This window comes from Zalophus californianus, chromosome 4, assembly GCF_009762305.2.
Source record: "Zalophus californianus isolate mZalCal1 chromosome 4, mZalCal1.pri.v2, whole genome shotgun sequence".
Classification (NCBI taxonomy): Eukaryota; Metazoa; Chordata; class Mammalia; order Carnivora; family Otariidae; genus Zalophus; species Zalophus californianus.
The window spans coordinates 106,126,703-106,138,140 of record NC_045598.1 but is presented as its reverse complement, the minus strand read 5'-3'; the positions used below and the strand labels follow the sequence as shown (position 1 = coordinate 106,138,140).

The window sequence follows — 11,438 nt, the reverse complement described above, 5'->3', positions numbered from 1 at the left end:
GAAATGAAAAAAAGAAGAAATTGTAACAGTTCAGGACTATGAAACAAGTTGAGTATTCCTTGTCACATCCTAAGTGTACTTCTGGCAAAACAAGATGCCTCACTGTCTTCTGAGAAGCATCATCAGTATCACCAATGTTTTCCACAAGCACGCAAAGAGTGATGGACACTGTCAGAGGTTGCTCAAGAAGGAACTTAAGACACTTCTCCAGCAAGAGTTTGGAAATGCTCTGGAGGTAAGAAGAATAGTCACTCTCCTTGCCCATGTACTCTGGTACTTGGGACTGTCTTCTTGGCTCCAGTGGTACTACTCTCTCCTGCTGTCCTCCTACCTCTCCAGCTATTTCTTCTCAGGGTTATTTCAAGTTCCTCTTTCTATGCTTTGTCATTTAAGGGCTGATGTTCTCTGGGATTCTATTCTCACTCTGTGTGCTCCCCCTGGTAATTCTTCTAACTCTCTCTGCTTCAACCATTCTCTGGATACTGTGCCTTTCAGTCAACTCACCAGTCAGGGTCTCTCTCCTAAGCTTCAGACATGTCAAATATCCCATGGATATTGCATAAGCATCGCAAACTCAAACTTTGCAGAAATCCACCCTCAAATCTTGTTCTCCTTCTACATTCCATTCCTCAACAAATACAGCAGCAAAGACCCACTCACTTGTCTAATCCAAGAATCTGAACACTAGCCTTGACAACTCCATCTCTGACAACTAGACCTATTCTATCACATCTAATTCAGTCACCAAGACCTGCTTCTTCTGAGTTCTAAATAAATCTCTCCCAGACCTGGCCCCTTCTCTCCTTAACTGCTGTCCCTGCACTGGTTCAGGCCACTAGCATCTCTACCTGGATTATTGCAAGAGCCTTCTAATTGTTTTCCCCACCGCATTTCTTGCCTCTCCCTATTGCCACAACCTACTGTTACCTGACTGCAGCCAAAGTGATCGGGTTTAGGTGCTTGTCTCACTGGCTCCCATTTCACCCTGTGGAACACAGTGTGTAGTAATTGCCTGTTTACTTGTCTGTAAAGGCAGCAACCATGACTGCCATGTTTTCCTTTGTATTTCTAGCACCTGGCACCATTCTGGCACACATTTATCCACTCACTCATTCAACCAATATTTATTTAGCATCAGTTATATGCAAAGTGTATTTCTAGGCTCTGGGGAAGATTAATGAGCAAAATAGACATGCTTCTTGCCTTCAAAAAGTTTACAGACGGTTCCATTGGGCTGGTTGGCTCTTACTGGTGCAGTGGTGATGCACTTCATCCTGTCTTTCTCAGACTTCTAACATCTGGAGGTCTTCCTACTCTCCTCAGCTCTTCCACCTAGATCCATAAGCCTGGGCCTTTCTTGTAATCTCGCTCTTCTTTTCCCCCTGTCTACCCTCAACTCACCAACATGAGTGCCGATCCAGCTCTGCCCCAATGCCCGCCTCGCCCCCGAAGCACCCAGTTCTAGAGACTCTTCTCCAATGCCTGAGATTTATGGGCCTGAAGAAAATTATGCGTCCCTGCAAATGTGATCTGCTGAGACACCCCATGCGGAGACCATCTCTCCTCTTCCTGCATCCAAGGATCTGCATGTTCAGGACAGCCCTGATTCCTCCACCAGTCCCAGGGTAAAAGTACCACCCACTTCTGGGGAGGAGAGAACAGTGAGGAAGGAAGATTACGGCCCAGGGCAAGAAACAGAAGATCAGGACCGTGTCCTCTCAGGCCCAACCCTGTGTCCTCAATGATCGATTTCAGAGACAGAAATACCTCAGTCTCCAGCAAATGCAAGAACTTTCCAACACTCTGAACCTTAGCTATAAGCAGGTGAAGACCTGGTTCTAGAACCAGAGAATGAAATGTAAGAGGTGGCAGAAAAACCATTGGCCAGAGGAGAGCAAGAGTGTGACTCAGAACAGCACAGCAACCGCAGAATACCCAGGCTTCTATTCCTACCACAAGGGATACCTGAGGAACAGTTCTGGAAACCTTCCATTATGATGATCTTTTTTTTCAAAGATTTTATTTATTTATTTGAGAGAGAGAGAATGAGAGATAGAAAGCACGAGAGGGAAGAGGGTCAGAGGGAGAAGCAGACTCCCCGCTGAGCTGGGAGCCCGATGTGGGACTCGATCCCGGGACTCCAGGATCATGACCTGAGCCGAAGGCAGTTGCTCAACCAACTGAGCCACCCAGGTGCCCTGGAAACCTTCCATTATGGAGCAACCAGACCTGGAATAACCCGAATTGGAGCAACCACTCCTGGAACAGCCAGTCTTGGGGCAACCATTCCTGGGCCAGTCAGACCTGGTACCCCCAAGCCTGGAACAATCAGCTCCAGAACTGTGGAGAGGAATCCCTGCAGCCCCAGGTCCAGTTCCAGCAAAATTCCATCAGCGATTTGGAGTCCATCTTAGCAACTTCTGGGGAAAGCCATAGTGTAATACAACAATCCGCTAAGTATTTTAGTACCCAGCAAATAATGGATTTGTTCCCAAATTACTCTATGAACATAGAGCCTGAAGATGTGTGACGATGAGTATATTATTCAATCTCAATTTGGGTGGTGGCTGTATTACTTCTCCTAGGCTTTGTCATTTAGGGTCCTATAGATCTCTGCCTCAATATTCTGTTTCCCATTATTCTTATTGTGTCCACTGAGGGGGTACAATTGGAGTCAAAGAGGTTTCAGAAGCAGTGGCTGCTCTGGACAACATGAGAAAAGGTGTTTCTGACTATAGGTGACTAGATACAATCCTAATGTGGATCTCTTTAGGCTCTAGAATCTAACCTCAAGAATAGGAAGTTAAGATACAAAGATGTGTGATGAAGGATAATTTGTATTTTCTGAGATTGTAAGGCTTTTCTTGTTAATAACCTCAATTACTACCGGTGAGGGGTTAAGCTATCATGTGCTTCATTGATTTCCTCTGTCCCTTGTGATGTTTTACTAGCACTGTTAATTTGTTCATTATTCTAGGATTTGTAGAAAGATGTTTTGTATTTTAATGTATCATGATAATAGTACCCGTTTGGCTGATTGGTTTATAGGTTTAAGTACAAATAAATAAAATACCCACTTTACCCTTAAAAAAAAAAAGTTTACAGACAATAAATAATCGTAAAACTATTGGTTAAAAACAATGATAAATGTTATGCTCTACTGGGGAGTCAGAGAAGATTCTTTGAGGAAGTGACATTTAAGTTAAGACTTAAAGAAAAAAATAAGTTAAGACTTGAAGGATGTGTAGAAGTTGGCAGGGCAAAGAATGGTTAGAAGAGAGTTCCAGGAAAGAAGAGTATAAAAAATCCTTGAGTCAGGTAATAGCTTCATATGTTCAAGGAACTGGAAGAAGGCAAGTGTGGCTAGACAGAAGAATGGCAGGAGGTGAAGGTGGTGAATGGGGCCAGGACTGAATCATGAAGAGCTTTGTAGACCATGTTAAGGCATTGAATTTTTTTTCCCCTAAACATAACAGAAAGCCATTTTAAAAAATTCTGAGTGGAGGAATAACAAGACCTAATTTACAGGTTTTTTTAAGTCATTTGACTTCTGAGTGGAGAACAGATTGTAAGGGGACAAAAGAAGAAGCCAACAGACCTATGAGAAGGCTACTACAACAGTGCAGGCAAAGATGATGGTAGGTTAGATTGGGATCCAAGCAATGAGAAAGAAAATGAATAAATGAGCTGCTAATTACATTTTGGAGGTAGAAACTGAAGGCTTTGTGGTCAACTGGATTGGAAGGTAAATGAGGAAAGAATCAAAGACAGCTACCAAGCTTCTGACTTAAAAACTGGAAAAGATGGTGGTGCCATTTACTGAGATGGGGAGGATGAGAAGCAGACATGGGGGAAAAGTCAAGAATTCTGCATTGGATATTGAACTCTGAAGCTGGAAGTTGAATTTCTCCTATTTGTGATATATCACAGAGAAGATGTCACCAAAGCAGTTGAGTATATAGGTATGGAATTCAGATGAGAGATCTGGTCCAAAGATAAAAATCTGACTATCATCTTCTGATTTATGGTGAAAATCTACAAGAATGGGTGATAAGGCAACAACATAGAATAGGAAGACTCTCCAAGATTAAATCCTGAATAACTCCAATAATTAGAAGTCAAGTAGAAGAGGAGAAATGAGAATAGAAAATGGACAAGGGGGCCAGAGATGTCGGAGGAAAACAAGGAGAGTGGGATGGTCATGGAATCCAAGAGAAGAGAACATTTGCAAAGGAAGGATTACTTAGTTGTGTGAATTGAAGCTGAGAGGTGAAATGAAATGTCAATCGAAAAGCGTCCATTATATTTGGCATTAAGGAAGTCACTACCAAGTGGTAGTGGTAAATAGTGGTAAATATGAACGCCAGGGTGACATGGCCTAAAGGGTGAATGAAGAGTAAAGAAGTAGAGATATTTGCAAATAATAACTCTTTCAAGAAGCCTGGAGATAAATGGTAAGAAAAGATAATGGGTAGTAGAGAAAGAAAGAAAGAAAGAAAGAAAGGGAGAGAGAAAGAAAGAAAGAAACGGGCAAAGATGGTGCACAAAAATATTTTAAAATATGATACCTAATAAAGCAACTGTTGCAGCATGATGGCCAGTGAAGACTAAAATATCGAAAAATCAAGAGAAAGAGGGATTGTCAGAAGGTATTGTGTCATTTAGAAAGTAAACGGCATGGACTCGATAACCAAATAACAAAATCCAAATAGAAGGATTTGCCTTTGAAATAGATGAACTTCCTCTATTGTCTTAGAAAAAAAGAGTATACAACAATGTAGATTTGATCCTTTGCTTGGATAGATGAGAACAGTTACTTTAGTAACTCATGTTTTATTTTTGAAATATGAAATCAGAGCTGGGGGAAGAGAGAGGGTGTTAGTGATTAATAAATATTTCACAAAATTATGTTTTACCTTAGTAATACTTGTTAGGAATAATTATTTCATTCACTGGGATTTCAAAATATAAAACTATGCATTTATCCAATGGAAAAAATATATTATTCAATGAGGTACCTAACAAAAAGAACAAAAAGAAATAGAAAAGAGAATGGCTACATGTCTCCTAAGAAATATTCTAGGTAACAAAAAAAGACATAAGAAAAAAAGTGACAAATACACTACTTCCTTTTTTGATTTTTTTTTCTCATAGAAAACAAATAAGTCTGAAACAACAGAAAATATCCTCCAACAGCTGGATCAAGATGGTGACAAAACAGATGATTTCAGTGAATTCACTTTGCTCATATTTGGACTGACAAAGGCTTATTATACATGCATAAAACTTAGTCTCTATCCTGAGTTAAATGAAAGGGAAAGAAGAACAGAAAGTCAAGAACAACAAGCAACGGAGCTAGAAGGTAGGCAATTGCAGATAGAAAAATTCCAAAGGAGGGAATTCCAAGAGTCCCAAGATAGTCAGACAGATGAAGTGTGACACCAGATCCCAACACCCAGTGATGATGAGAGTCATGGAGTGAGAGACCAAAGCCTAGAATCACAGCATGGGGGAAACCTGAGCCCTGAACCACAAGATATAAGAAAACACCAAGTGAGAGACCAAACCCAAACACCAAGGGATGATAGGAGATACCAAGAAAGAAACCAGAGCTTAAGATACCAGGATGTTGGGAGACACCAAGTGAGAGACCAGATGCCAATACCAAGGCAAGATGGAGAGCATCAGATGAGAGACTGGAACCCAGAAACCCAAGTTGTTCACAGGTACCACACAAGAGACCAGAACCCAATACCAGGAGATACTGAGAGTGATCAAATGAGAGGTCAGAGGCAAGATTCCCAAGAGGGTCAGAAACACCAAGTGAGAAACCAAATCTCAACAGCAAATGATGATGGGCAACAACAATTAATAGACCCAAGCCTAGAAACCCAAGACTCTCAGAGATGCCATGAGAGAGACCAGGTCCCAAGACAAAATGATTACAGGAGTCTTCAAGTGAGACACCAGAGGTTGGCATACCAAGATTATTCAAGACAGTCTGGTAAGGAGCAGATCCTAGAATCAAGAGTTGAGGAATGTCACCAGCTAAGTATCCGGAGCCCAACACCAGAGAACATTGGGAGGCTTCACATGGAAGAAGTCAATATTCTAGTATCTCAGAATGTTGCAAGCCAACAAGTGAGAAACCAGCTTCCAGCTCCAAGCAATGGTGGGAGATATCAGGTGCAAGACTCACAGACCAGAACCACAGGATCAATCAAGGCAACAAAGTGGTAGGCAGACACTAGAATCACAAGTTGATGAGAATAGCAAATTGGGAGACCAGATTCCAAAACTAAAGGATGTTGGAAGGTATCAAGTGAGAGACCACAGCCCAGAATTCCAGTGTATTACAAGGCAACAAGGTAGGGAGCAGACTCCAACACCAAAAGCTGCTGAGTGTCACCAATTAAAAAACCAGAGCCCAGAATTAAGTAACAGTGGGATTCAGACTGGAGGACAGAGACCTTCACCAAGAAAGAACAAGATACAGGAAGTTAATGATCAAACTGAAGTACAAAGAAATGATGAGAGAAGACACCCAGTGAGAGGACTAAGTCCACTACCCGGAGGTGGTAAAGCACAACAAACTAGAGAACAAAGACCAGAAGTGAAAGATGATGAGAGACAACAAACAAGTGCTCAGACCTCAGCACCAATGGATGAAGAGAGACATCCAGTGAGAGGGCTGAGCTCAGATATTCAAAATAGTGGAAGACAGAAAACTAGAGAGCAGAGACCATCTCCAAGAGAGGATGAGAGACTGGGAGCTAGTAATCAAACTGCAATACCACAGGAAAATGGAAAATACAAGGTGAGGATTCATACCTCAGTAACAAAGAATGATGAGAAACACCAAGTGAGAGACCTGAGCCCAGAGCCTAGGAATGATGAGAGACACCAAATTAAGAAGCAGAGCTCAGAACTTAGAAATGACGGCAAACAGGTAAGAGACCTAGGTCCACAAAACATGAATGATGGGAGAAACTGTTAGGGATCAGAGGACAGCTTTAAGAAAATATGAAAGAATCCACCATAGTGACCAAACTATAGCACTAAGTGATGATAGGAGACATCAAGTAAGAGACCTGAGCCCAAAACCCAGAAATGATGGGAGACACCAAGTTAGGGAACAGAGATTAGCTCCAACAGAAGATGAGGGCCACCAAGTGAGAGACCAAACAGCATAAAGGGATGATGGGAGATACCAGGAGAGAGATGTGAAACCAACACTCAGGAATGATGGGAAAAGCTAAGCTAGGGAGCAGAGACCAGTTCCAAGACAGTATGAAAGACTCCAACATAAAGACGAGATCCCTGCATCAAGAAATGATAAGAGAAGCCAAGTGAGAGGCCTGAGCCCTGAACCCAGAAATGATGAGGGATACCAAATTAGGGAGCAGAGACCAGCTCCAACAGAAGATGAGAGAGACCAAGTGAGAGACCAAACCCCAGCACCAAGGAATGGTGGGAGACACCAGGAGAGAGACGTAAAACCAACACTCAGATATGATGGGAGAAGCCAAATTAGGGAGCAGAGACCAGCTCCAAGACAATATGAAAGATTTCAACATAGAGACCAGTTCCCAGGACTAAGGGATGAGGAGAGAAGCCAAGTGAGAGACCTGAGCCCTGAACCCAAGAGTAATAGGGGATACCAAGTTAGGGAGCAGAGACCATTTCCAACACAATATGAAAGATCGTAACATAGAGACCAGATTTCCATACCAAGGGATGGTGAGAGAAACCAAGTTAGGGAACAGAACACTGAACCCAGAAATAATAGAAGATATCACATTACAGAGCATATACCAGTTTCAAGACAATATGAAAGATTCCAGTATAGAGACCAGATCCCTGCACTAAGGGATGATGAGAAAAGCCAAATGAGAGACATGAGCCCTGAGCCCAGGAATGATGGGGGATACCCCATTAGGGAGCAGAGACCAACTCTAACAGAATATGAGAGACACCAAGTGAGAGACCAAACCCCAGCACCAAGGGATAATGGGAAATACCATATTACAGAGCAGAGACCAGCTCCAAGACAATATGAAACTATCCAACATAGACACCAGATCCCTTCACCAAGAGGTAGTGAGAGAAGTCAAGTGAAAGATCTGAGCCCTTATCTCAGGAATGATAGGGAACACCAGGCTAGGGAGAAGAACCCAAAACCCAGGAATGAAGGGAGACAGCACATTAAGGAGCAGAGACCAACTTAAACAGAAAATGAGAGATACATAGTGAGAGACCTAATCCCAGCACCAAGGGATGTTAGGAGACACCAAGAATGAGACATGAGACCAGAACTCAGGAACGGAAGAAGTCAAGCTAGAGAGCAGAGACTGACTCCAAAATAATATGAAAGATTTCAACACAGAGACCAGATCCCTATACTAAGGGATGATGAGAGAAGCCAAGTAAGAGGCCTGAGCCCAGAGCCCAGTAATATGGGGGACACGAAATAAGGGAGCAGAGACCAGCTCCAAAATATGAACCATTCCAACGTAGAGACCATATCCCAGTACTAAGAGATGACGAAAGACACCAAGAAAGGGATGTGAGCCCACAACCCAGGAATGATGGAAGACACCAAGAAACAGGCCTGAGCTCAGAACCCAGTGATGATGGGGAACATCAAGTAAGAGACCTGAGCCCAGAACCCAGGACTGACAAGAGACTAGAGGTTAGAGAACAAAGGCCCCCTTCAAGAAAGGATGAGAGTCATCTCGCAGGCAACAATGAGAGAAACCTTAGAAGAAGCACATCTCTGAGGGAACCTGATTATGAAACAAAAAAGCAGCTTGGGAAAGAACAAGATCAAAAGCCTTTTCCTAGACAGGAAAAAGCTGAGCTTGAAGATCTAGATCCTCAGGAATCAGCACCTACCAGAAAAATTGGGCCATTCACTTGTGAGGTATACTTTTTTCCCAAACAGAAAGGTAACTGGTTATGCTATTGCCTACATGACCCATCTGAAACGGGAAATACAAGAAATCAGCTCACTTATACAGGTTTGGGGATGTTTAAGGATCAAAGGAAGGGAAGAAGCTATGGCTGCGCCCCAACTGGGGATCCAGAAGAAGAATGTTTGTACCAAGACAAGGGAGAAAGATACAAAGATTGTGTTGATGACCGGCAGGACAAACACTACCATGTTTGGAAATCTGGCGACCACAAGTATGAGAAGAGCCCTGGGGTCTCAGATGAGCCTGACTCCACTGAGGATGAATTTTGAAATCCCTTCCAGATGCTCCAAGAAATTCTACCTCCCCAGCTGGCTGAGCTGGTTGATTAGGCATTCTTGGCTTTTTCTTTCTCTATAAATCTTAGACATCTAGTTTTAATCTATATTAGGTAGAATTCCACAACTTTTGGCTTCTGGGACTCTAACATTTTTTAGGAATGGCTGATAATAGAAAAAAAATTAAATGTTATATAATATCCAATAACCCTACGATTTTAACTTTAATGAATCATAACTCTCGAGGCTTATTTGAAGAGCTTGCATATTCAAATTATAAACCTTATAAAAATTAGTAATCAATTAGCATTGATTTTCCTTGGTTTCCTTCTACTTTTTTTTTTTTGAAATTCATCACTCTCAGATTGAAAGCTGAGATGAAGATGAAAAATAGAAAATAAGTAAGTTCATAGGAAATTTGTTTAAAGTAATGGTGAAGACAATGAACTCTGGCGGCAAACCAATCAGGGTTGAACTTCTGGCTCCACCATACTAACTAGCTTTATGGTGCTGGGCACTCAAACCTCTTTTTTTTTTTTTTTTTTTTTTTTTTTTTTTAATTTTTTATTGTTATGTTAATCACCATATATTACATCATTAGTTTTTCGTGCAGTGTTCCATGATTCATTGTTTGTTCATAACACCCAGTGCTCCATGCAGAACGTGCCCTCCTCAATACCCATCACCAGGCTAACCCATCCCCCTACCCCCCTCCCCTCTAGAACCCTCAGTTTGTTTTTCAGAGTCCATCATCTCTCATGGTTCGTCTCCCCCTCTGACATACTCCCCTTTTCTTCCTCTCCTGTTATCTTCTTCTTTTTCTTTTTTCTTAAAATATGTTGCATTATTTGTTTCAGAAGTACAGATCTGTGATTCAACAGTCTTGCTCAATTCACAGCGCTCACCGTAGCACATACCCTCCCCAATATCTATCATCCAGCTACCCCATCCCTCCCACCCCCAACCACTCCAGTAACACTCAGTTTCTTTCCTGAGATTAAGAATTCCTCATATCAGTGAGGTCATGTGATACATGTCTTTCTCTGATTGACTTATTTCACTCAGCATAACACCCTCCAGTTCCATCCACGTCGTTGCAAATGGCAAGATCTCATTCCTTTTGATGGCTGCATAATATTCCATTGTGTATATACACCACATCTTCTTTATCCATTCATCTGTCGATGGGCATCTTGGCTCTTTCCACAGTTTGGCTATGGTGGACATTGCTGCTATAAACATTGGGGTACATGTACCCCTTCGGGTCCCTACATTTGTATCTTTGTGGTAAATACCCAGTAGTGCAATTGCTGGATCGAACGGTAGCTCTAATTTCAACTGTTTGAGGAACCTCCATACTGTTTTCCAGAGGGGTTGCACCAGCTTGCATTCCCACCAACAGTGTAGGAGGGTTCCCCTTTCTCCACATCCCCGCCAACATCTGTCGTTCCCTGACTTGTTAATTTTAGCCATTCTGACGGGTGTGAGGTGGTATCTCATTGAGGTTTTGATTTGGATTTCCCTGATGCCAAGCGATGTTGAGCACTTTTTCATGTGCCTGTTGGCCATTTGGATGTCTTCTTTGGAGAAATGTCTGTTCATGTCTTCTGCCCATTTCTTGATTGGATTATTTGTTCTTTGAGTGTTGAGTTTGATAAGTTCTTTATAGATTTTGGATACTAGCCCTTTATCTGATACGTCATTTGCAAATATTTTCTCCCATTCTGTCGGTTGTCTTTTGGTTTTGTGGACTGTTTCTTTTGCTGTGCAGAAGCTTTTTATCTTGATGAAATCCCAATAGTTCATTTTTGCCCTGGCTTCCCGTGCCTTTGGCGATGTTTCTAGGAAGAAGTTGCTGCGGCTAAGGTCGAAAAGGTTGCTACCTGTGTTCTCCTTTAGGATTTGGATGGACTCCTGTCTCACGTTTAAGTCTTTCAACCATTTGGAGTCTATTTTTGTGTGTGGTGTAAGGAAATGGTCCAGTTTCATTCTTCTGCATGTGGCTGTCCAATTTTCCCAACACCATTTGTTGAAGAGACTGTCTTTTTGCCATTGGACATTCTTTCCTGCTTTGTCAAAAATAAGTTGACCATAGAGTTGAGGGTCCATTTCTGGGCTCTCAATTCTGTTCCATTGATCTATGTGTCTGTTTTTGTGCCAGTACCATACTGTCTTGATGATGACAGCT

At 42.1% G+C, this 11,438-nt stretch overlaps 1 pseudogene; it reads left to right on the top strand.

The window, feature by feature from the left end:
* Window positions 1–1,405: 1,405 nt before the first annotated feature.
* LOC113914258 lies at window positions 1,406–2,530 on the top strand (annotated as a pseudogene).
* Window positions 2,531–11,438: the final 8,908 nt, after the last annotated feature.